Source organism: Scyliorhinus canicula, chromosome 15 (genome assembly GCF_902713615.1).
Source record: "Scyliorhinus canicula chromosome 15, sScyCan1.1, whole genome shotgun sequence".
NCBI lineage: Eukaryota > Metazoa > Chordata > Chondrichthyes > Carcharhiniformes > Scyliorhinidae > Scyliorhinus > Scyliorhinus canicula.
Genome location: NC_052160.1, coordinates 64,475,513 through 64,497,434, shown reverse-complemented (window position 1 = coordinate 64,497,434; position 21,922 = coordinate 64,475,513). Strand labels below are relative to the sequence as shown.

General features: G+C 47.0%; 1 protein-coding gene across 5 annotated transcripts in view; it reads right to left on the bottom strand.

Annotated features, from left to right (window-relative positions):
* tex2l (testis expressed 2, like) overlaps positions 1-21,922 on the bottom strand; it is a 158,466-nt gene that overhangs the window by 103,942 nt on the left and 32,602 nt on the right. The window lies entirely within an intron of this gene.

The following is a 21,922-nucleotide window of genomic DNA, read 5'->3' as shown; positions in this document are numbered from 1 at the left end:
GGAAAAAAGCATGTATGGAATAATTTCATGTCTCATATTAGTAATTTGGAGCTAAAGATAGCTGTGTCCCAAGGGAATGTTATTGGGAATTTTGATATGTAGAAACCTCTTTGAGCTACACGTTTAATCGGAAATTTAAAAAAAAAATCTTTTGTATGATGGGCTTCGTTGGGAAGGCCAGCATTTGGTGCCCATTCTTTTTTTTTACTCCTGTTTTTTAAATAAATTTCGAGTATCCAATTAATTTTTTCCAATTAAGGGGCAATTTAGCGTGGCCAATCCACCTACTCTGCACATCTTTGGGTTGTGGGGCGAAACCCACGCAAAAACGGGGAGAATGTGCAAACTCCACAAAGACAGTGACGCAGAGCCGGGATCGAACCTGGGACCTCGGCGCCGTGAGACCGTAGTGCTATCCACTGTGCCACCGTGCTGGCCTTGGTGCCCATTCTTAATTTCCCTTTAACTGAGTGGCTCATGAGACCATTTCAGAGGGCAGTTAAGAAGCAACCACATTGCTGTGGGTCTGGAGTCCCATGTAAGCCAGACCAGGCAAGGATGGCTGATTTCCTTCCCGAAAGGACATTAGTGAACTCGGTGGGTTTTGCAACAATTGATGATAGATTCATGGTCGTCATTACTGAGACTAGCTTTCAATTCCATATTTTATTAATTGAATTTAAATTTCACCAGCTGCCATGATTGCCTTTGAACTCGTGCTCCCAGAGCATTAGCCGTGCCCTGGATTACTAATCCATCAACATTACCATTACACCACAGCTCCCTGTATAGAATATTTAGAATATTTAAGAGGGGGGTTTAATCAGCCCAATAGGAGAGGCTCCAGATCCACAGCAATGTGGTTGACTCTAAAATGCCTTCAGGGAAAGGCAATAAATACTGGCCCAGCCAGCGACGTCCATATCCCATGGTAATAATAAAAACAATAGAGGTCTTGCCCACTGGTTGGAGAATCAGCAGGAAACCCACATCAGTTCAATGGTGATGTCCTGACAGTGTTATGCATCCATGCTGCGCACTTAAATGACCACCATTGGGTTGCTTCTGCGTTTCAGGTGCACATCCTGTCCACCTTGAGCTGCTGACCAATTAGAGGTGGGTTTCAATTGGCTCATTATGGGATCCCACTCTTTGACTTAATTGAGGGAGGTTTTACCACTGCTGTGACACTCGCGAGACCTCTCCATCCATGGTTCCTGCCACCACAGACTGGATTACATTCCGCCCATAGAATGATTTAAAATGGTCAAATAAACCTGATGACTTTGCATCAATGTTTTCGCCTGGGGATATGAAGGCAGAGGGTGGTGTTTGAATGTCGTCTCTGTTGCTGTAATCAACAAAGGAAGCTCAATCATGAAGTTCTTTCAGCTGTAACTCCTGGGTTAAGGTGATACTCCTTTCCTAGACAAGACGGCTGGTTGCCTGGAGAACCTGTTGTCGGATTTGAAAGTCACAAAATAACAAATGTTTTTTTTCTGATGACACATTCCTCAGAGATACAAAAGCTGCCTTCCAATTTACATTAGAGTTGGGGCCTTGACATCAGCAGCCAATTAGAGAGTTCGAATGATGAGGCAGTTTAAGGTTAGCAGTTCAGAACGGGCATATGAATGGACAGCCTAAGGTAGTCAATTAATATAGACACCCGGTACGGAGAGGGGCATGGAAGGAGGAGGGCCATCTCATGAACCTGCTCCTGGGCCAGGCGAACTCGCCATTAACAGGTCCAGGCAGCGGGCGACTGAGGGGATCATCCAACCTTACTGCCTGTCCCTCTTCCGTGGCTTCATTCGCTGCTGGGTGTGCCGATGGTGTCCATGGGCACCATCGAGGCCATTCGTGCCCGTTGAGCACTACAAGGTCTGAGGTGTTTTATTGGCCCTTTTAATCAACTTTAAGTTTAAGTTTTTAAGTTTCATTTGCTCTTAGTTTTTGTTTAGCGCAGTTCCCCTTGAAGGAGAGGCCCTTTTAATTTGTCTCTCAGTTTGTTTATTTTACTTTAATTGGTTGAACTCTTAAAATAGTTCAAATAATATAGAGATAAGTGAGTTTTCTCAGGCCAGCTCAGAAGTTCACAGCCAAACTGGCAGCCCAAAGAGTCGGAATCGGATCACCCCAGAGTCAAAGAAGCAGGTTTGGTTCTTTGCATGTACTTTTCTTTTGTGGAACAGGCTGAAGGAACCAAGAAGCCTGATCCTGCACCTAATCCAAATGTTCATATGTCCTTGTTTGCCGTTTAATATAATCAGGCCGAACAGTTATATAACAACCATAGTGTTATTACTCAGAATGCATCAAAGCTTATGGTTTGAATCCACTCAGGCCAGAGTCACAAGGAAGTTATTGCTAAAAACCCTTTTGTTTCAACACTAACCACAGGACAGTTTTCAGGAATGTCGGATCAGGCTGAGGGCCAATATTTTTGAATTGCGGTAGTGAAGATAAGAAGAATCACAAGGCAAGGTTTGGCATCAGAAATTAACAGCCACAGAAACAAGCCAAACTCAGAGACCTCTGACTCAAAGACGCAATGCACTGGCTTTTTCAACGGTGGGATTTGAACCTGGGTCAGCAAAGCATCACCTTGGGTCTCTGGATTTATCAGTTCAGTGGCAACACCAGTATGCCATCGCCTCCCTAAACCTGATGCTCTGCCTGAACCAATGCTGTTTTCCAGTTAATTACCCAATCCGAGTATCCAATAAAAATTTCAATCAATTATTCCCCCAGGCAGATTTGGATAATTGGAATGTTCCACTTGCTTCTATTGAAAGGGAACAGTGGAAAGGAAGTATATTGAAATACGTCACCAGTAAAGGGGCTACATCACGGAATGTGGCACAGAGGGTGGCACAATGCCAATCACAGCGCCAGGGACCCTGATTCAATTCGGGCCTTGGGTGATTGCGTGGATTTTGTACGTTCTCCCCGTGTCTGCTTGGGTTTCCCATGGGTGCTCCGGTTTCCTCCCACAGTCCAAAGATGTAAAGATTAGGTGGATTAGCCATTCTAAATTGCCTCTTAGTGTCTAAAAATCTGCAGGTCAAGTAGGTTATGGGGTCACGGGGATGGGGCGGGGAAGGGAAGTGGACCTGAATGAGGTGCACAATCTGGTCGGTGCAGACGTGATGGCTCATCAAGTCTGGTTGGTGCAGACTCAATGGGCCAAAAGGCCTCCTTCTGCACTGCAGAGATTCTATGATTCTAATGCGGGAGACTGAGTAAAGAGATACAGGTAACTTTATTGTGATTACATTTGTCATGCATCTACATGAAGTGCTGCTATTGAGTTCTGTACTTCAGCTCCATGCACACTAATCAAGAGCAACTATTTTATTCTAATATCCACCCCTGCTGTGGATTGACATTGGTTTGTATAAAAAGCAGTAGAATTCATTGGGGATGGGCTAAGATGTAAAATGCCTCCCATCAGCAGGCACAAAGAGAAACCAAATGGCATCTGCAGTCATTGGCCACACACTGTGCTCATCCAATGCCTGCTGTCAGCGAAGTTCAACAGTTCCACGTCAACACTTGTAAACAGCATTTCTAACAACCAGTTAATGCCCCATTTGAGAATACTGATGGAAAGAGCATTGCTATATATTGTTTCAGAGAATGAAAAGCCCGCCAGCCGCGTTTTCCTGCGTGGCGTGACCCCGCCGGCTGTGGGAATGGTTTCCCATTGTGGCCAACACATGCCGTCAGGAAAACCGCTTGCGTGGGTGCGCTGCTGGCGGATCGGAGAATCCTGGCGACAGAGAATTCCTAAGCTATTTCTTCTTAGGAAATAAATTAATATACCAACCATTATTGAGAGAAACATTCAGCATTCCAATCACCTCTAATGTGAAGAAAGTAACATTTATCCACCTCGCCTTTGTGCTTCTTGAAATAATCCAGAATTGTTCCCTCAACTAACTACTAGGAACTAGGCCTTTCATTATTTACCATCTCAAACCTTGACATAATTTTGAAAACCTTTATAAATGGATCAGATGTGGCCGGGGCTGATGGTAGAACAAGATTAAGGAGTTGAATAACCCTGTCCTATTTTATCATTAATCTCTCTATTATTATTATTACTTTAGTCAAAAGGCCTACAATATTTGAGCTTTGATTCACATAAACTTTCATCCCAAGTATTGCGCTCATAAACATTCTTTATTCACAGGTGTCAATGGGTATGGGAATAACGTGGGAGTATGATGTTCAGATAGATGATCAGCCATGATCATATTGAATGGCAGAGAAGGCTCGAAGAGCCGAATGGCCTATTTCTGCTCCTATTTTCTGTTTTACTTGGTTTTAATATGCTCCCTATGGTAGAGAGCCCAGAACTGTATATAAGCTATGGTCCAACAAACGTCTTGCACAAATTGAAAATCACTACCTTGTTCTTCTATCCAATGTCCCATGTCTCCCTTCTTAGCTCACTTATTAGCTTTCTATATATTTGTTTATCTGAATTGGTTTTTTTCTTCCACCTTCATGATTCTCTTCAGCCGAATTGTTTCTTACCAGGCAGCTAGATAAATTCAGGCCAGAATTCTGTGGTCGTTCACTGGCAATGGGATTCTCTGGTTCCGCTGGCAGTGCACAGCCTGCCTGTGGGCTCCTCGGCGGCATGGGGTGACTTTAAGTAAGGCACGTTCAGACTTAAAGGGACACTGTATTGCGAACTGCTGATTTGTAGATTTAATATTGAGATGCCAAAGTGCAAGAATGTGCATAGTCTATCAAGGTCTTCTGTTACCCTGGCATTGCGTCCGGCTCAAATCACACCCTGTCAGGAGAAAAGCGGGAGAGGCCCGAAATATGTTCAGCGTCTGCCGCCAAACAGTGCGAAATTCTCCCAGCCCGCTGCAGCTGACATTATTGTAATATTCAATTTCCGGGTGCATACAGCCAGAAGACCAGAAGACATAGGAGCAGAATTTGGCCACTCGCCCCATCGAGTCTGTTCCGCCTTCAATCATGGCTGATATTTTTCTCATCACCATTCTCCTGCCTAATCCCCATAACCCCTGATCCTCTTATTGATCAAGAGCCTATCTATCTCTGTGTGAAAAGCACTCAGTGATTTGGCCTCCGCAGCCTTCTGCAGCAAAGAGTTCCACAGATTCACCACCCTCTGGCTGAAGAAATTCCTCCTCATCTCAGTTTTAAAGGATCGCCCCTTCAGTCTGAGGCTGTGCCCTCCGGTTCTAGCTTTTCCTACAAGTGGAAACATCCTCTCCATGTCCACTCTATCCAGGCCTTGCAGTATCCAGTAAGTTTCAATAAGATCCCCCCTCACCTTTTAAATTCCCAACAAGTGCAGATCCAGAGTCCTCAACCGTTCCTCATACGACAAGCTCTTCATTCCAGGGATCATTCTTGTGAACTCCTCTGGACTCTTTCCAAGGCCAGCACATCCTTCCTTAGATATGGGGCCCAAGACTGCTCACAATACTCAAAATGGGGTCTGACCATAGCCTTATCCAGCCTCTACATCAATGCTCTTGTATTCTAGCCCTCTCGACATGAATGCTAACAATGCAGTTGCCTTCTTAACCGCCGACTGAACCTACCTGTTAACCTTAAGAGAATCTTGAACAAGGACTCCCAAGTCCCTTTGGGCGAAATTCTCCGCCCCCCCACGACGGGTGGGAGAATAGCGGGAGGGCCTTCCCGACTTTTTTGACGCCCTCCCGCTATTCTCCCACCCCCCCGCCGAAATCCCGACACGAATCGCTGCCGCCGTTTTTTTACGGCCGGCAGCGATTCACAGCTGTTAGAAGGGCCGAAGTCCCAGCCCTTTACGACCTTTTTACGAACGGCAAACACACCTGGTCCTGCCGTTCGTAAAAACGTCGTGACTACCTGGAAAAAAATAACCATGGCACCGATTGGCACGGCAGTACCACGGCCGTGCCAAGGGTGCCATGGGCCCGCGATCGGTGCCCACCGATCGCGGGCAGCGGGCCCGATGCCCGCGCACTATTTGTCCTTCCGCCGCCCCGCAGTATCAATACGCGGGGCGGCTGAGGGGCAACCCGGACCGCGCATGCGCGGGTTTCGCGCAAAAACGCGATGACGTCACCCGCGCACGCGCGGGTGGAGTCTTCCCACCTGCGCATGCGCGGCTGACGTCATATGACGCGTCAGCCGGCGCTAAATCCGACAAGCGGGCTTAACGATTTTCGTTAAGCCCGACTTGTCGGAGCCTCCGACGTCGGGCTGCTAGCCCCGACGGGGGACCAGAATCGGTCCCCCGTCGGGAAGGGGCGCGATGCCGTAAAACCCGCCCGGGTTTTACGGCGGTTTGACGATTTCTCCCGTTTTGGGAGAATTTCGCCCTCTGTGCTTCTGATTTCCGAAGCATTTCCCCATTTAGAACATAGTCTATGCTTCCATTCCTCCTTCCAAAGTGCATAACCTCACATTGTTCCACATTGTATTCCATCTGCCATTTCTTTGCCCACTCTCCTAGCCTGTCCAAGTCCTTCTGCAGTCCCTCTGTTTCCTCAATGCTACCTGCCCCTCTACAGATCTTTGTATCATCTGCAAACTTAGGAACAGTGCCTTCAGTTCCATCTTCCAGATCATTCATGCAAATTGTGAAAAGTTGTGGTCCCAGCACTGACCCCTGAAGCACACCACTAGTCACCGGCTGCCATCCTGAAAAAAAAATTTGAACCCCACTCTCTGCATTCTGCCAATCTACCAATCCTCTATCCATGCCAGGATCTTACACTTAACACCATGGGCTCTTAACTTATTTAACAGTCCCCGAAACAGCACCTTGTCAAAGGCCTTCTGGAAATCTAAATAAATTATGTCCACTGGTTCTCCTTTATCTAACTTCCTTGTTACCTCCTCAAACAACTCTAACAGATTTGTCAGACGTGACCTCCCATAAAGCCGTGCTGACTCAGTCCTATTTTATCATGCACTCCCAAGTACTCTATGATCTTGTCTTTAATAATCCTACCATTGACCGAAGTCAGGCTAACTGGCCTATAATTCCTGGTCTTCTATCTCCCTCCCTTCTTAAATAGCAGTGTTACATTAGCCACTTTCCAATCCTCTGGGACCATCTCTGCCTCCAGTGATTCCTGAAAGATCACCACCAATGCCTCCACAATCTCCTCAGCTATCTCTGTTAGAATCCTGGGGTGTAGTCCATCCAGTCCAGGTGATTTACCCATCTTCAGACCTATCAGTTTCCCCAGAAACTTCTTCTTAGTGATGGCCACTATACTCACCTGTGCCCTCTGATTCTCCTGGAGCTCTGGCATCCCACTGCCGTCTTCCAAAGTGAAGACTGATGCAAAGTAATTATTCCATTCCTCTACCATTTCTTTGTTTCCAATTATTACTTCTTCAACCTCATTTTTCAGTGGTCCAATGTCTATTTAGCCTCGCTCTTGCCTTTTATATATTGAAAAAAATGCTTCCTATCTTCTTTTATAATGCTAGCTAGCATACACTCATATTTCATCTTCTCCCTCCTTACTGCTTCTTTTAGTTGTTCACTGCTCGCTTTTAACGGCTTCCCAATCCTCTGGCTTTCCACTAATCCTCGCCACTTTGAATGCTTTTTCTTTTGCTTTCATACTGTCCTTGACTTCCCTCATCAGCCATGGATGCCTTGTCCTCCCCTTAGCATGTTTCGTCCTCCTTGGGATGAATTTCTGTTGTGCCTCCCGAATAACCCTCCCCAAAACTCTTGCCATTACTGGTCCATTGTCTTCTCTGGATCTTTGAATCTGTGGGTCCGTCAAGATCTCGGCCAGTGATCCATTGCACACTTGTCTTTGCTGTATCAGAAGCCCATGCCCCTCTGTTGCCAGTGGCCTCCATGCAAAAGCAAATGCCTCATACTTAGGTGCTGTCTGCTCCTGCACATCAACAGAATTGCGGGATGGTGCATCCTGTACAATATGTCTAAATATCTGCCGTAAATTAGAAAATAGTTTTTAATTTTAATAATCCTTAAAAATCATTGAATTACCTCAAACCAACATTTGCGAATTTTCTTGCTTCAGCATTTATTATTTGTTGAACAATGCAGATTGAAATGAATGTGTTTGCCTCCCCGTACATGAGTAATGCAAGGGGAAATTACTGAAGAGGTTTGTTAGAGTAGATAGGAAAAAACTGTTTCAACAGAGGGTAGCATAATGGAGGGTACCGTGGGCAGCACGGTAGCATAGTGGTTAGCATCAATGCTTCACAGCTCCAGGGTCCCAGGTTCGGTTCCCGGCTGGGTCACTGTCTGTGCGGAGTCTGCACGTCCTCCCCGTGTGTGCGTGGGTTTCCTCCAGGTGCTCCGGTTTCCTCCCACAGTCCAAAGATGTGCGGGTTAGGTGGATTGGCCATGCTAAATTGCCCGTAGTGTCCTAAAAAGTAAGGTTAAGGGGGAGTTGTTGGGTTACGGGTATATGGTGGATATGTGAGTTTGAGTAGGGTGATCATTGCTCGGCACAACATCGAGGGCCGAAGGGCCTGTTCTGTGCTGTACTGTTCTAAAAAATTCTAAAACTTGCAGAAGGGTCGGGTAACCAGAGAACACATATTTAGCAAAGGAACCAGTGGAGAGTTGAGGAGAATTTGTTTTACGCAGTGGGTTGTCATGATCTGGGATAATTCTAAAATCCCTACAGTGCAGAAGGGAGTCATTCGGCCCATTGAGACTGCGCTGGCCCCTTGAAAGAACGCCCTAGCTAGGCCCATTCCCCACCCTATACCTGTAACCCCTACCTAACCTACACATCTTTGGACACTAAAAGGCAATCTAACATGGCCAACACACTTAACATGCCCACCTTTGGACTGTGGGAGTAAACCGGAGCACCCGGGGGGAAACCACGCAGACATGAGGAGCATGCGGACTCCGCACAGACAGTCACCTGAGGCCGGAATTGAACCCGGGTCCCTCGATGCTGCCTGAAAGAGTTGTGAAAGCAGACTTTATAATCGCCTATGTTTCCTTTTTACTGAAGTTAGCGAATGGAGGGTAGCATAATTCACAATATATGAAGCATTTTATTTTCTTAGTAAAAGTAATTTTTCTGACTGGAAAAACTGTTTTATGTAACATTTAATTCCAACAGGATTGAAAAGGTTTCTACTCCCTGGACAAGCATAAATTTCTGCATATTTTTCTATCTATTATTGGTTTGAGTTGTGCATTTTTTCCCCCGTTGCCTCTCTGCCATTGTCTTATATCCATTTTAGTTGAGAATTCTGTTCTTTCTTCATGTTTTGTGCCAGCAAACTTCAATAAATCTGGGGCAATCCCTTTGGCTTTATCTCTGAAATTTCTATTCAGCTCTGACTGTTGCTGGGCTGATGATTAAGCTGAAGTGCTTGGTTGTGGCTCTTTTGTATTTTATGTATAATGTGCTGCTGGGAAGTTCAGGCAGGCACTTATATTTGTTTCCAAAGGCCCATTTCCGCTTGTCACATTGAATCACCATTTCTCATCTCACTCCTGTGCCTTTTGGATCGTCATTCTGCCATTTCCCTGTGAGTCAATACCAGGGCAGTAAAGATATAGAATATAATTCATAGAATCCCAACAGTGCAGAAGGAGGCCATTCGGCCCGTCGAGTAAGAGCACGCAACCTAGGTCTCCTCTCCACAACCCCATCTAACCTGCACATCTTTGGACACCAAGGGGCTGTGCGGCAGCAGTGCTAATCACTGTGCCACTGTGCCGCCTTTTCCACCATGCCACACTTGCCAGCATGCTGCCCTTTGTTGCACGTTTTACTATGGGCGTAAAACGCGTTTATTGGGGTGTATTAACTTCCAAGTGCTTAACACCACTAGGTTCTGTCGTATGTATTTATTCAGCTTTAGGAGTCGCCAGTTGCCGTATAGACAACGTCACTAGTATTCCAAGGTCAAGTTCAAAGTAATAAAGACGATACACCGATTAGTAAGGTCCAAACGATAATATTTATTATACAGTAATAATAAATATTCATGCACACACTAAGAGACTAAGCTATGACTAAACTAAAGTAATCAGAATACTTATCTAACAGGAACAGGCAAGGTCAGGGAGCGAGGCCTTCGTCCTGGTCTTGGGCTGCAACCTTCAGCAAGCGTTCTGGTCACTGGGGGTTCTAGCGGGCTTAGTTCGCGTAGCGAGCGTCGTACTGGCACTTACGGTTCGGCGGCTGGTGCTCAACGGCTGGAGTCAGTGGATCTTCAAAGTCGTGGTCAGAGCCGGAGCACGGAAAAACAGACCGGACAACACGAGGTCCCTATCTTTTATAGGGGTTCCATTGTCCTTCCCTCTTCTTGGGCGGGCTCTACCTATTGGATCAATTTCTTATCGATACTGGATTAATTCCCCAATGCGAGGGGGTCTCCGTGATGGAGGGGGCGTTTCTTATGTCCTTTTGTTTGGAGGTTTCTGGTGCCTCGATGTCTGGGCCTTGATTAAAATGTGTCCATTCAGAATCAAATGTATCTATTGTGTGGGTGTTCAAGTCTGATTGCCTCATTAGCATGCAAAGCGTTTTGCCATTTGCACCTAGCTAAGGTCTTCTCACCTGAGCCCAAACTGGTTTCTGCTGCTGCAGAATGCAAACTGCTCTTTGCAGACTGCTGTTCTGGCTAAACTGTCTGTTTCCCAGCAGTCTTAGCGCTTGACCTATTTTGTAGCTCAGCATCCATTTTAGGTGGCTACACCTTGCCACCGTGCCACCGTGTAGGTTATGGTCCCATAGAACCTCGCAAACGGCAAATATACATCGGGAGTCAATCAGATCGGTTCCAGCCCTCCTAAGATTTGACATCGAAGACAATAAAACCACGGTTTTTATAAAGTCGAAGAGACATTTACTGGAGAAATTGAAATAAAACAAGAACAGTGTCAAATCTGACCCACTTTTTAAAAAAAATATATTTTTATTCTCCTCCTTTTTCATATTTTCTTCCAAATTTACATCCACCAACAAACAATAGCAGTAACTGTGGTGATTGTATATCAGTGTAGATGCAATACAACTGAGCAAGCACTAGAGGGAGCACGGGAGAGCTATAAATACAGAGGAACAGGAAGTGAGGACACACTTCACAGAAGGGGGAACTGGCAACAGGACACAGGCAAGCAGCATTGAGGTAGCTGTAAGTTTAGCACTGAAGACAGAACAAACTCACAATAAAGCATCTACTCCAACTTTGAGACTACGAGCTTTATTAAGACACAAGGAACACAGTAACCAATACAATGTCAATCCCCTTATCAACAACAACAATCCCATCCTCCCACCAAACCCCCAAACAACAGCCCACATGTTAACATAAACAAAAAAGAATCAGGAGTTACCTATAGTCACCATTAACATAGACAGAATAAGGGGTAGACCATTTCCGTCTGAGACGAGGAGAAATTTCTCCACTCAGAAGGTCATGAGTCTTTAGAATTCAGTGCATCAGAGACCGATGGAGTCTCAGTCTTAAATATAGTCAGGACAGAGATAGATAGATTTCTAGATACTGAAGACATTGAGGAGTTTGGGGAGTAATGTGGGAAAATTATGGTGAGGTAGAAGTTCAACCATGATCCAATTGAATGGCAGAGCAGACTGAAGGGGTTGAATGGCCGATTCCTGATTCAATGTTCCTATGTTGATCATTCCACCATTGGGTGTTGTGTCTGGGCTTCCAACTCTGGAATTCCCTTCCTAAGCCTTTCTGCATGTCCCTCTTCAACTTGTTCATTAAAATCTATCTCTTTTACCAAGACTTTTGGAGCCAGAATTAGAGGATTGCAGAGATAATAGGATCTAACTATGTAAACTACTGTTACACAACAACTACCGTTTCATTAGTAAGATATAATCTATGGGTTTTGCACTCTCATTAATCCGAGTTCTCCTCTGCACAAGTGTTGGAAGATATGATTGGAAATGATACATACTAAAATAAAGCAAACTGGAGGTGCTAGAAGTCTGAAAGGATAACACTTTAACTTTATCACTGAGGTGACATTACGCATTTAAATAGTGGGCGCCATTTACCGGATGCATCCCACTGGAATCGGGGTGGGATATGGCTTGTAGCTCCTGGGAGAGGCCTTTCTAGTGTCCAAAAGATTAGGTGGCGTTACTATATTATGAGGATAGGACGGAGGCATCGGCGTAAGTCGGGCTGGTGCAGACTTGATGGGCCAAATGGCCTCCTTCGGACTGTAAGTATTCTATGATTCTATGATCTGATGCAATCTCGTGAGATGTTGCCATCTGGATCCCACCCATAATGCACGGGACCTAGATTTGTAGAGTTAAGTGAGTTTAATAGCTTACTTAATCTGCCAACGTTCTATGGAACAGGCTCCCGGGATCTACCAGCCTCACCGAGGAGACCCCAGCCGGACCCGGGGTCAAGAGAGCACTGGTCCCCACAAACAGGGACCAGGTGGAATGGTACTTGGGCAATTGGATGCCCCCAGGTGGCTGGTACCCTGGCACTACAGATGCCACCTAGACACTGCCAACCGTGGCACTGCCAACCAGGCACAGTGGCAGTACAACCTGGATGCCAGCCTGGCACTGCCAGCTTGCCCAGGTGGCATTGCCAAGGTGCCCAGGTGGCATTTTGTCTGTGCCAGGGATCAGGCCCAATGGTGCCCTGCCCATGTGAGGTGGGATGCGGGGGGTTTGAGGACTCCCCAACAGGTGAGTTAGGGCATGGGGGGTCCCGGGGGTCAAGTGATTGGGGCGCCATTTAAAAATGGTACCCCAATCTCTTCCTACACTGAGGAACTCCACTCGGAGCTCCTCAATGCAGGAAATGTGGCTGAGTCCGGCCTCGGCGGTGCATTCCCCTTTGAGGTCTGACAAATCCCCAGAGTGCTTTTAGATAGCAGGGTGGCCCGCGGTGCTACAAGCCCGGGAATGACCCCTCCAATCCTGCCAGAACGCACTCTTTTTTTTGTTGGTTAAACCGTACCCAGTATGCTTTTAAATAAATTATTTAGTAAAGTGGCCTGCACCTAGGTAGCGGTGGCCTTGTGGCACAGAGGGTGGTGCCCCTGCCTCTAAGCTAGAAGCCCTGGGTTTGAGTCCCACCTTAGGACTGCTGGCCAAGAAAGGTGCTTTGCAGTGTCAACCGGCAATCCTTCCAAACCCCTGCATATTGTTTAATTTCCAATAATCATCTAATGTCCTCTTGAATGCCTCGATTGAATCTGCCTCCACCACAATTCCATGCAGTGCATTCCAGACTCGAACTGATTGTTAAGCGAAAAAGTATTTTCTCACATTGCATTTGCTTCTTTTACAAATCACCTTAAATCTGTGCCCTCCTGTACTTGATCCTTTTTCGAGCAGGAATGGTTTCTCCCTATGTACTCTATCCAGCCATCTCACAAGTTTGAATATCACTATCAAATCCCCTCTTAGTATGTTGGTAATATTAGTGTAACAATATTCTAATCATGCGCTACTTCAATGAGAGCCTACAAGTTCCTTTGGACACTGGTGTCTGCAGTCACAGGATCATTGAATCCCTACAGTGCAGAAGGAGGCCATTCAGTCCATTGAATCTGCACCAACCTTCCGAAGGAAGACCCTACCTAAACCCAATCCCCCACTCACTCCTTGTAACCCTGTAACCCCACTTAATCAAACCTTTGGATACTGAGGGACAATTTAGCATGGCAATCCACCTAACCTGCACGTCTTTGGACTTTGGGAGGGAACCGGAGAAACCCTTGCAGGTACGGGGAGAAAGTGCAAACTCCACACAGGCAGTTACCCGAGGTCAGATTCGAACCCGGGTCCCTCGGACTGTGAGACAGCAGTGCTAACCATTGTTCCACCGTGTCATCACGGTGGCAGCATTCTCAGCCTGTAGCGTATCCACATTAGAACTTCCACTGCAGCATCTCTTTAATTAATAATCATTGTGTTCTATTTAAATGCATGCATATTCATCTGTGAATTCAGAAAAGCAGAAAGGTGATGGAAGTGTTGGCGTACAGAGCTAATGTCTGCTGGAATGTTTAGTGCAGGCAGATCATCTTGGCAAGCAATGCACAATACCCATTTGATGCCAGCCTTGCCATTTTGGCAATCCTCCAATTAGTTCTATCTCTTACCATTGCATGGTTGAAGATATATCAAGCAGCAGGAAAGATCTTCCCCCTCTACCCTGTCCAATGCTAATTAAAGGAATCATCACCTACTTGCTGCTAAGTTGCTGGTTGATTTCTACATATAATTCTATAAGTGTTTGGTACTTTCTATGACAAGGATCTACAGGACGTGGTTCACCAGATGCTAATGGACATTTTGCTGACTTCAAAGTTTCTGGAACTCCCTCCGTAAGAGCGAGTGTACCACTACATGGACTGCAGCGGTTCAATAAGGCAGATCTTCACCGCCCTCTCACGGGCAATTAGAGATGGGCAATAAATGCTGGCCCAGCCAGCGATGCCAACATCGCATGCATGAATAAAAAAAAAAACAACCTCCTGCTCACAAATGTGGATGCACTCGTAGGTATTCCCCTTGGAATTGAGCATGGCTGGGAGAATGAACAGAGGCCACACAGAGCAGGACAAGCCACTGGAAGAGGACGGAATAGGGGAAAGGAGGCAGCAACCTACGTAGCTCCTTTTCTGCCCAGGTTGTACATTGAAAATACCTTCAGGTGCGATTCTAGGAACTGCAACCTCAATCCCCCATTCACCAGCAGTTCTACACCCCTGACCTTCCCTCAGGCACTGACTATCACATTGTTCCCTTGGTCACAATGAAAAATAAAAGCCAACACAAATAAACTTTCCAAACCAAATTCAGAAGTGAATCACGTTTTGCATATCAATGTGAGTTAATACCCTTGTGCATTCCCTTATGGGAAGTTGCATAACTTTGCCTGTCCTCCTGCTCTCACACAGTGTGACCCACTTGTTGCAGCATGTGAGGAGGAGACTGCTGACTAACATTGGAGGAAGCTGTACATATCCCTGCATGACGATCACGAGCAGCTCTGGCACCAATTCAGTTTGGGGGGGGGGGCGCAATGTTCCATATTGGTTGGGTCTGATGGGCAACAGTAAGGGCAGTGTCAGAGTGGCAGCGGTAATAGCACAAACGCTGCCAAGCCAAGATGAAAACAGGTTGGTGCCACCTTGAATCAATCTCACTCCCCGGGGGCAGTGCCTCAGTCATGCAGGTAGTCTAAGGAAGCACGGGTTGCGCTACTTCAATGAGAGCCTACAAGTTCCTTTGGACACTGGTGTCTGCAGTCACAGGATCATTGAATCCCTACAGTGCAGAAGGAGGCCATTCAGTCCATTGAATCTGCACCAACCTTCCGAAGGAAGACCCTACCTAGGCCCAATCCCCCACTCAGTCCTTATAACCCTGTAACCCCACTTAACCAAACCTTTGGATACTGAGGGACAATTTAGCATGGCAATCCACCTAACCTGCACGTCTTTGGACTTTGGGAGGGAACCGGAGGAAACCCTTGCAGGTACGGGGAGAAAGTGCAAACTCCACACAGGCAGTTACCCGAGGTCGGATTCGAACCCGGGTCCCTCGGACTGTGAGACAGCAGTGCTAACCATTGTTCCACCGTGTCATCACGGTGGCAGCATTCTCAGCCTGTAGCGTATCCACATTAGAACTTCCACTGCAGCACCCAGGCACTGAGGAGGACGTTCTGCTGAATGGAGGCTGAAACATCAGCCATCGGATGCTGCATGATGGGTAGTTCACAAGTTGCCATGTGGTGTTGGCCACCATTTCTACATTTGCCCAGATCTCAGTGCAAAGCCATGTGAGGGTTTACTGCCAGACTCCTCCATGCTTTTTGGCAGACCTGCCAATGCATCAAGCAACACTTTGTGCATACCCAACTGTGAGTTTCCTTATGGTGCTCCATAACAGTCCTAAGCTGAGCCGTCTGGAGCAGAACTGTGACCTTGCCTTCGGGGAGTTGGCATACGTGTCACCCTCTTCCCCTCAGTCTGGCTGCAGCCCATTCCTGCTCTACATTTCACCACATGCGGAACTCGCTTGTGTGTTGCCCTCTAAAGTACGTACCAGGGCAGCATCTGAACTGGTGGCAGCAAATGCAAGTTTGGCTGACCGTGTTTCAGCTTTATTATTAATTTCTTCTTCCCCGTCCATTTCTTGCTCCTGCTTCAGTTCCTGGCTAGGTGGCAGAGCGAGAGAGAGAACGAGAGAGAGGGAAGTGTTTCACTGAGTTCGGTGCTATATTTTTGGGTGATGTGGATGTTGCAGTTGACAAGCTGACAGTATGTACAAGCGGATGTGGGTGTGAGGCTCACAACAATGATCAGTGAGAGAGGCTGAAATGAATTGTGATTTTTAAGAGACTGCTTGTAGATGAGTGCTGTGTATGTGATGCATTGAGGTGACTGTCTAGATAATGGTGCACTTGATGGGATATTGTGTGTAACGATGTACTCACAGACATTGACCACTCTTATGAGGTGATTGAGCATCTTGCAGCGATGCATCCTGGTCCTAGGTACTGCACTCCTACACGTCAGCTCCCACTCACTTTCATACTGTCTGTCTGGTTAGCCTCCTGGTCCCTTGTTAATAAACAATTTCTCTCATGTCTGCCTGCCGTCTGCATCAAGGCTTCCAGTGCTACATTGGCGGACTTTGGAGCCCAACTCTGTGCCATATTGCGCCACTCTGGTATCTTTACCAAGCAACACTCCTTTCAGGTATGACTTCAGGCGTACCCTCCAGTCAAAATGCAGCTCCCCTTTAAGAGGCGTATGCTGGCTTTAAGCAGTGCAGGCAAGCTTGAACTCATGCCAGTTCTCAACGACTTTGTGTCACCTATTCGGGCATGCAACCTGTCAACACTGTGCTCAGCACTGGCTGCATGCTGTAATCATGTCAATGAGGAGGCAGCATGAAGTTTGCATGCTGCTTGCCTCATAAGCAATGGGCGCGTTCATTGCACATCACGATGTCCGTGCCTGTTTCTGGGCCTTCCTGGCTCTAATCTAGAAATACATTTGTTATTTATTTTGCAAAGACTGTCAAAGGTAGCATTATAAATTCATAAGATCCAAAGACATTTAAAATAATTAGAATACTATATTTTACTCCTCACTAAGATTCTATCAAATGCTCGTCCCTTTTATTTTAAATTATGTAATCCCACTTGGCCATATGCAAAGTGATTACCAGCAAGCTTTTGCAATGGATTGTATTAGATTCAATCTTATCAGCCAAAAAACCCACTTAGTCACAGAGATTTAAACCTCCCAAGCTTGGGTTTTGGCTTAATGAAAGGAGCATTGATTTTCAAATATGAGAGTCCATATGATGTTAAAAAATGCTAGTTGAACAATAAACTCTTTTTAGTGGCATTTTAATGCAAGCAAAGGAGTTAGGTTTCTGTGTTTGTGTGTGTGCACGCTGTCATAATATACACACAAGTATACAATGGTGCACAGACAGGCATTGATTGACACACAGGATAACCAATGAACACACAGAACATCGCAGCCAATCACCAGACAGGACACGAACACTATAAAGCCAGAGGGCATTAGTTTTCCCGCTCTCTTGGGATCCAGCCTCTGAGACAGTCAGAGCCCGTGAACAACAACTAGAACATACACCATGTGGTAGTAAGATACTCTGGTCAGGTTAGCCTCAGGTCTCCAGTCAACTCAGCATAGTGTCAACCCACAGTTAAAGTATGTATGATAGTTAAGAGTTCAATAAAGTCGAGTTGCATTTCTTTGTGTTGGAAGCCTGTCTCTCTCACTGCTGCAGTAAACACAGTCCTCGCAGACCCAGCTTACCCAACACATCACATGCAATTCTGTGTGTGTGTGCATGTGTGCATGTTTGTGTCTGTGTGTGTGTCTGTGTGTGAGTTAGTCTGTGTGTATGTGGAAGTGTGTGTGTGTATTTGTGTGAGTGTGTGTGTGTATTTGTGTGAGTGTGTGTGTAAGTAATTGTGTGTTTGCGTGTTTGTGTATGTGACTATGTGTGAGTGTGAGTCTGTGTGTATGTGAGTATTTGTGTGCAAGTGTGTGTATGTGTGTGAGTGTTTGCAAGTGTGTGAGTATTTGTGTGCGATTTTGTGTGTGTGCGTGTGAGTTTGTGTGAATGTTTGTGTGTGTGAGTATTTGTGTGTGAGTGTGTGTGCGAGTGTGTGTGTGTAAGTGTTTGTGTGCTGAACGGGCAGGCGAATGTCGACTTATTTACGGTCATGAAAAGCCTGCCTAAAGCAGCAAATATATACACAGAGTAAAGTCCTGTTGGGACAACGACCATGCCGATCCCTGTCCGGGCCGGCCTCTGTACTGCGTTCTTATGAGTGCCAGCTGGGTGGGAGTCCGCCCGCCTGCGGGAAAGTTCATGTTCCAAGAGTCCCATGGGGAGATCAATCAGGGTCTCCCGGTGGCCTCCTGGGGGTTATTAGAGGGCAGTAAGAAGGTCTCCTTTGAGGCTGAGTTAAGGCACTTGTTGGGACAGCTAATAACAGCTTATTCTGCATTATTTGGAATACTGTTATACTGGACTGCAGACAGACCCAAACCAAATTCACTTTGCCTTGCACTCCACCCAATGGAGTAGACAGATACATTTAAATGTTGAGGAGTATGAATATAAGTGTTTGTATTCCCTAAATGGTGCCAGCTTGAGTCATTCTGTCATCCATGGGCACCACCGGGTGAGGCGTGGCATAGCGATATTGTCACTTGACCAGTGGTATTGTCATTCAACCAGTAATCCAGAGACCCAGGGTAATGCTTTGGAATAAGGGCTCGAATCCAACTATGGCAGATGGTGAAATTTGAATTCAATAAAAATCTAGAATTAAAAGTCTAATGATGACCATGCAACTATTGCTGATAGTCGTAAAAACCCATCTGGCTCAATGATAACCTTCACGAAAGGAAATCTGCCGTCCTTTCCCAGTCTGGCCTACAATGTGACTCCAGGCCCACACAATTATGTGGTTGACGTTTACCTGCTCCCTTCTGAAATGGCCTAACAAGCCAATCAGTTCAAGGGCAGTTAGGTATGGGCAACAAATTCTGACACAACCAGCGACGCCCACATCCCAGGAACGAATAAAAAATAAATAAATAACAAAGATTTATTGAGTTCCCTGTAGGTTTTGTATCTTCTGACTTTCATGTCCTCTTGAGGTAAACTTAATTTCTGGTTCTTGTATTGCACTGCAGAGGGGAAATTTCTTTGCACAGAGGGTGATGAGTATCTGGAACGGGCTGCCAGAGGCAGTGGTAGAGGCGGGTGCGATTTTGTCTTTTAAAAAGCAGTTAGACAGTTATATGGGCAGGGTGGGTACATAGGGATATGGGCTAAATACGGGCAAGTGGGACTAGGGGCGAAATTCTCCGACCCCACGCAGGGTCGGAGAATCGCCCGGGGCCGCCGAAAATCCCGCCCCCGCCGTGGCAGGAATTCTCCGCCACCCGGGAATTGGGGGCGGGAATCGCGCCACGACGAGCGGCGAGGCCCCTGCGGCGATTCTCCGGCCCGCGATGGGCCGAAGTCCCGCCGCTGGGAGGCCACTCCTGCCGCCGAGGTTCGAACCACCTCTGGTGGCGGCGGGATCGGCGGAGCGAGCAGGCCCCCAGGGTCCTGGGTGCCCCCACGGTGGCCAGGCCCGCGATCAGGGCCCACCGATCGGTGGGCGGGCCAGTGCCGTGGGGGCACTCTTTCTCTTCCGCCACCGCCATGGTCTCCGCCATGGCGGAGGCAGAAGAGAATCCCCCAGCGCGCATGCGCTGGTGGTGACGTCAGCTGACGTCACCACCGGCGCATGCGCGAACCGGCGAAGGCCTTTCAGCCAGCCCCGGCGCCGGGCCTGAAAGGCCGCTGGTGCTGGTTTCCGCGCCAGTCGACGTGGTGCCAACTGCTCCAGCGCGGGCCTAGCCCCCAAAGGTGTAGAGAATTCCGCACCTTGGGGAGGCCCGACGCCGGAGTGGTTGGCGCCACTCCCCTACGCCGGGACCCCCCCGCCCCGCCGGGTAGGGGAGAATGCCACCCAAGGTTAGTGATAGAAACTGGGCGGCATGGACAAGCTGGGCCGAAGGGCCTGTTGCCATGCTGTAAACATCTATGACTCTATCTATGATTCTTTCTCATCAATATGCATCGGGATTGCTTTGAATCAATGGAGAAACTGCTTCACATTGACACAAACCCATTAGTGTGTTAATACTTTAATCAAGCTCTGATACCGATGGTATCAAGCGTTTTTAATGATAAAAACAATAAGTGGCTGCTAACAAATTACTCGAAAAAATTCTGTTTGAATATTTCAACATTGCAGATATAACAATATGAATCAATATTAGATTCTTCCTGACTCCCCAAAGTCTGTCCACCATCTACATGGCACAAGTCAGGAGTATGATGGAATACTCTCCATTTGCTTGTATGCTTGCAGCTCCAACAACACTCAAGAGGCTCAGCACCATCCAGGACAAAGCAGCCCACTTAATTGGCACCCCTTTCACAAACATTCACTCCCTCCACCACTGACGTACAGTAGCAGCCATAGCAGCCATGTGTACCATCAACAAGATGTCAGACTCTTATTTATCGACTACAGCTCAGCCTTCAACACCATCATTCCTACGAAACTCATCTCCAGACTCCTTGGCCTTGGCTCCTCCCTCTGTGACTGGATCCTGAAATTTCTAACCCACAGACCACAATCAGTAAAGATAGGCAACATCTCCTCCACGATCATCCTCAACACCGGTGCCCCACAAGGCTGTGTCCTCAGCCCCCTACTATACTCCTTATACACCTATGGCTGTGTGGACAAATTCCCCTCCAACTCGATTTTCAAATTTGCTGATGACACCACCGTAGTGGGTCGGATTTCAAACAATGACGAGACAGAGTATAGGAATGAGATAGAGAATCTGGTGAACTGGTGCGACGACAATAATCTCTCCCTCAATGTCAACAAAACGAAGGAGATTATCATCGACTTCAGGAAGTGTAGTGGAGAACATGCCCCTGTCTACATCAATGGGAACAAAGTAGAAAGGGTCGAGAGCTTCAAGTTTTTAGGTGTACAGATCACCAACAGCCTGTCTTGGTCCCCCCATGCCGACACTATAGTTAAGAAAGCCCACCAACGACTACTTTCTCAGAAGGCAGGAAATTTGGCATGTCAGCTATGACCCTCACCAACTTCTACAGATGCACCATAGAAAGCAGCAGGGTAGTAGGGGCAGCAGGGTAGCATGGTGGTTAGCATAAATGCTTCACAGCTCCAGGGTCCCAGGTTCGATTCCCGGCTGTGCCACTGTCTGTGTGGAGTCTGCACATCCTCCCCCTGTGTGCGTGGGTTTCCTCCGGGTGCTCCGGTTTCCTCCCACAGTCCAAAGATGTGCGGGTTAGGTGGATTGGCCATGCTAAATTGCCCGTAGTGTCCTAATAAAAGTAAGGTTAAGGGGGGGGTTGTTGGGTTACGGGTATAGGGTGGATACGTGGGTTTGAGTAGGGTGATCATGGCTCGGCACAACATTGAGGGCCGAAGGGCCTGTTCTGTGCTGTACTGTTCTATGTTCTATGTTAAAGCATTCTTTCTGGTTGCATCACAGCTTGGTATGGAGCCTGCTCTACCCAAGACCGCAGGAAACTACAAAAGGTCATGAATGTAGCCCAGTCCATCACGCAAACTAGCGTCCCATCCATTGACTCTATAATTCCCGCTGCCTCAGAAAGGCAGCCAGCATAATTAAGGACCCCACGCCCCCCGGACATAATCTCTTCCACCTTCTTCCGTCAGGGAAAACATACCAAAGTTTGAGGTCACGTACCAACCGACTCAAGAACAGCTTCTTCCCTACTACTATCAGACTTTTGAATGGACCTACCTCGTATTA